This window comes from Mesoplodon mirus (assembly GCF_964341445.2).
Source record: "Mesoplodon mirus genome assembly, chromosome: X".
Lineage (NCBI taxonomy): Eukaryota > Metazoa > Chordata > Mammalia > Artiodactyla > Ziphiidae > Mesoplodon > Mesoplodon mirus.
In genome coordinates this window covers 1,953,313-1,958,408 of record NC_138981.1, presented here as the reverse complement: position 1 = coordinate 1,958,408, position 5,096 = coordinate 1,953,313, and the positions used below count along the sequence as shown (strand labels likewise).

Genomic DNA, 5,096 nt, shown 5'->3' with positions numbered 1-5,096 from the left:
TTATAAATTAAGCTTTATCCTAGGTATATATGTATAGAAAAATACAGAGTGTATATAAGGTTTGGTATTATTCTTGGTTCCAGGGGTCTTGGAATGTATCCCCCAAGGATAAGGAGATTGGAGTGATGATTACAAATCAAGGAACACCTGGAGCTGTCAGGAGCTGGAAGACGGATGGAGGGACCCTCATATAGAGCTTCTGAAGGGAGCCTGGTCCTGCTCACACCTTGATCGCGGATGTCTGGCCTTTAGAAATGTGAGAGTATACCTTTCGACAGCCTTAGGAAAGTCATACAGACAGGACAGCGAATGAGATTTCCTAATGGACGGATGTGGGACACACAAGAGAACAGTAAGTATGGACTCGAAACATTTGGGCAGAGATGGAGAAGGCTGGCAGGGAGGAGGTTTCAAAGGAAGGTCAAATGTCCAGCATTGGACTTGCTGAATTGGAAATCTCACGAATGTGGGTATTAATCCCATATCCATTAAGTATCCCAGTAGCCAGTTGGATAATTGAGTCTGGAGCAAAGGTACTGAGATAAATTTGAGGGTTGTTGGCAGATGACGGTGTTTTAAGATAGAAGGCTTCATTGGTCACCCAGGGAATCGAAAAGCTAGGAAAGGTGGCTCAAGAAAGGAGCCTGAGAGTCTTCAGTAGTAGGATGCTTGTGATGTAGTGATTTATTTTTTAATTAATTAATTTAATTGAAGTATAGTTGATTTACAATGTGTTCCAATCTCTGCTGTACAGCAAAGTGACTCAGTTATATGCATATAGACGTTCTTTTTTTTGTATTCTTTTCCATTATGGTTTATCCTAGGCAATTGGATATAGTTCCCTGTGCTGTGCAGTAGGAACTTGTTGTTCATCCATTCTAAACATAATAATAGTTTGCATGATAGAGTGATTTATATATTTGCTCTTCATCTGTTCCTGGCACAGCGTTCCCCAAACCCACGGCATTTCCTGTGTTAAGAGCCATAAAGGTGTCTTTTGTTGTATTCATGAGATGACATTTGCAAATCACCTAAGGATGGGGGCTGATTTCCAGGGGATCCAACCATCTACTGAAGAATGGGGCAGTCCCTTATTTGTTCCTCTGTTCTCGGGTTCTAGCAGAATGGTTGGCTTATGACTTGTATTAGTTAGCTATGGCTGTGTAACAAATCATCACAAACTCACAAGTTTACAAGAACACATGTTTACTGTCTCCAGCTTCTGTGGGTCAGTTTAACTGGGTCCTCTGATTAGGATCTCACAAAACTGCAATCAAGGTGTGCCCAGGGCTGGTATCTCGTCTGAAGGCTCCATGGGGGAAGGATGCACTTCCGAGCTCATTCACGGGGTTGTTGGTGGAATTCAGTTCCTCAGGGGTTGTTGGACTAAGCAGCTGCGTTCCTAGCTGGCCATCAGGCTGCCCTCAGTTCTTTGTCCTGCAGACCTCTTCATAGGGCAGCTCATGGCATATTTCATCAAACCCAGCAACGGTGGGCGTCCATACAGAGAACCTGCTTATAAGACATAAGTCACAATCTTATGTAATATGATCACAGAAGTGACATCTCCTCACCTTTGTCATCTTCTCTTGGTTAGAAACAAAACAAGTGTTGGTCCCACCCACACTCAGGGGGAGCAGATTATACAAGGATATGAATATCCAGAGGTGGGCATCACTGGAACCACTTAGAGTCTGTCTACCTCCTGGAAGAGACAAAATACATGTTTCTTGAAAGAAAAATAATAATCATCGTTGATGGTAGAGCTGACATAGAACCCAGCTTTCTGAGTCGGAGGTCAGTGTCTGTTGCCAGTTTCTGTCCTGAAAATAAGAACCCCCAGGACACTGGACAGCTGGGGAGGGGGGGTGTGGAGGAAAGGTCACATTACAAAGATGGGTGCCCATGACACCAAACCCTGACCGCCACTCTGTTCTGAGAACCAGCTTGGTCTGCCTTCTAATCAAATCTAACCCATTCTTTTATAATGTCTCATAGGAAATTTAAAATGTGTTCAGTTGTGGACTTGGCTTTTTGAAAGATCTCCCATGATTGTTGTTTCATACATCATCATAAAAACAGACTTTATAGGGTTTCTTTCCCAATCTTTGTTATATTTTAAACAGTAAGAGATCCAGTGAGACACCTTCCCACCCCCCTCCCCAATGGGGCTCCCAGCACAGAAACAGACTTGAAATGTCGGATCCACTTTAGAAGATGTTTATTCAGCTGGAGAACAAACACTGCTTCAGTGAACTTCAAAAACAACAGGGATAAAAACCTTCCATACACTTGGCATAATTTAATTAGCCTCTATTTTTCAAGCTGCATGGAGACAGAAGTCAACATGTGTGCAATCCAAAAATGAAATTTTGGATTATCATTTTAATCTACACCCAGGAAACATTACCCTGAAGTACTTGATGTTTCCAGAAACTCTAATGAATGTTTTACATGCCTTCTTTTTAAAAAAAAATTTTTTTTAATATTTGAGTATAGTTGATTTACAATGTTGTGTTAGTTTCAGCTGTACAGCGACGTGATTCAGTTATACATATACATGTATCTATTCTTTTTCAAATTCTTTTCCCATTTAGGTTATTACAGAATATTCAGCAGAGTTCCCTGTGTTATACAGTAGGTCCTCGTTGGTTATCTGTTATATGCTTTCTGTCATTTTCTTTTGTATCTGGGTTAAAACATATTTGCCTTCATCTATGGTTTGCAGAAGTACCATTTACATTAGGGACCAGATCATTGTCTGTGGTGGTGCCCATCCTGGGCATTGTAGGATGCTTGGTGGGGCCCCTGGATCCTACACACTAGATTCCAGTAGAATCATCCATTCTTGGAAACCAAACATGTTTCCAGACATTACCAAATTTCCCTTGGGGGAGAAAATCATTCTGGGTTGAGAATCACTGATAATGGATAGAAGACTGGAAGAAAAGTCCCCCCAGATTTTTATTTCAAGAGAACCACGTAGTGCTCACTTCGACAGCACATATACTAAACTTGGAACAATACAGAGAAGAGTAGCATGGCCCCTGCGCAAGGATGACACGCAAATTTGTTCCATATTTTTAATAAATAAAAAAACAATAATAATAAATGCTGGTATACTCACAAAAAAAAAAAAAAAAAAAAAAGAACCACATAATACATCCCAGTATCACTTTTTCCAGTTAGAACCTTCAGGCTACATTATCACCAGCACCTGGCATTGATATTTACTTACAGAGTGGGTGTTGTTTTCATTCCCTTTGACTTCAGGTGGATCCAGGGTATGGTGTTTTATCTCCCCTAAAATGTGCCATAGCCAAATTTATTTCCTCAGCAGACCCTTTATTTGGAGTCTCCCCCAAGTCTTCGGATGTTTGGGGTCTGTATGGGGTCTTCACCACCCCCAGTGTCCAAAGATGGAGGCTTATTAAGATACAGAGGACCCTGGGCTGTTTCTTTTTTTTCAGGTCAAACTAATTTCCCTTTTATTAAAGTCCAAGTTACATTACATGGTTTGGTACTCAACAAAGGAAAACTTGTTCAAATGAGGTAATATGTTATCATCAGTATTTCCAGGTGACTGTTTACAATCAAGTAACAGTATCAGTAAATCCTTGGGAAGCCCATGCATGGCGTTTACACTTTGTCAAGGCCCAGTTCCTCTGGAGGGGAGATTCCCAGTTCATTTAAAGTTGGCCTAAGTTCCTGGATGACATAGGGGTAGATTGTCTTATGAGGTCCTGCTTTGTCCTTAACAACCTCTAGGATGCGAACTGCACTAGCAAAATCATTTAAGCGTCTGCATGCCCGCAAAGCAGCATCAGTGATTTTGGGTTCTGGAACCAGATCATAGCCAACAAGTGTGTTCATCCCTTTACGCAATTCCCAAGCAGCAATGTCTGGCTTATTGAAGTATGTCACCCAGCGAGCGTCAAACTCCTTGTCTGTCTCATGTGGCCCATGGGAGTAGCAGTGAATAGACTGGAGGGCGGCGGCGGGGCTGGAGGCCGGAGGGGGTGCAGGAGGCCTTGAGGGCTGGTCCAGGCGACTGCGGCGGCTGCTGCGGAGCACCAGCCGACAGTGGAGCCCAGCATGATGGCGATGGTGGCACACAGGATAAGCCCCTGGGCTGTTTCAAATCTCACGTAATATGAAGAAGACTTTATGCCCATAAATTCCTGAGTAAGCCATTAAGAAGGTGACAGATTCAACTGTACCATCATTAATTCATTCAACGCCCATTTTCCGACAGACCTAGAAATGAAATATTTAAGTCTTCCATCATGTGGCATCCGAGTCAGGTTTATAAAAACAATCAAGTGTTTTTCCCTTGATACAGAAAATCAAGGACTTTACATATGTCCAGTTGTGTCTACCAAACACACTGTCTTAGATTTCCATGAAATAATTTCTAGCAACATTCAATTTTAGTGTTTGGGGTTTTTTTTTTAAGGGGAAGGTGCCCAATGGAAGAGTGGATATAATAATACAGCACAAAGAAATTTTCGTAAATCCACAGGAATTAGAAACCCAGTGGGGTCTAGGGTAAAGAGCCACAGAGATTCAGCGATCAGGGCAAAGATAACACACAACAGAAAATCATTTTTGCCCAGTTTCTCCAGAGCCCTACAGTGACACGATACCGCCTTCTTGCAGGAAGAGTTCTTGGACGCTGAGCCACCTTTTAGGCTGATGTGACACCCATCCTTCAGCCCAGGGAAATGGAAACAGGACCAGAACAACAGGGAGGAAATGTTCTAATTATCCAGGAGATTGAGCACTGAGACTACATAAACCAGAGCATGACGTGCATATACCTAAGAGAATGATGAGGTTTTCAGTGAAGATAAGACCCCACCTTTTCATGACTACAAAGGTAAGATGTGAGCTCTCACCCGAATTTGATAAATAGCTCCCTGACATTCCCTCCAGAGGTGGAAACTTGGCACGTGAGAATAAAAACCTTTTATTCCTCCGGGGACCCCGGAACCACACGATACCTACAAATGCAGCCCCAAGTAGCCCATCTTTGTATTCTAATCACATCTTTTCTTAAGAGTCTCACAGCACCCTTCGGTCAGCTTATGATGCAA

The 5,096-nt window shown here is 42.4% G+C and overlaps 1 pseudogene across 1 annotated transcript; it reads right to left on the bottom strand.

The window, feature by feature from the left end:
- Window positions 1-3,502: 3,502 nt before the first annotated feature.
- LOC309797103 (cytochrome c oxidase subunit 5A, mitochondrial-like) lies at window positions 3,503-4,097 on the bottom strand (annotated as a pseudogene). The gene has a single exon. The product of its transcript is annotated as a cytochrome c oxidase subunit 5A, mitochondrial-like (transcript).
- Window positions 4,098-5,096: the final 999 nt, after the last annotated feature.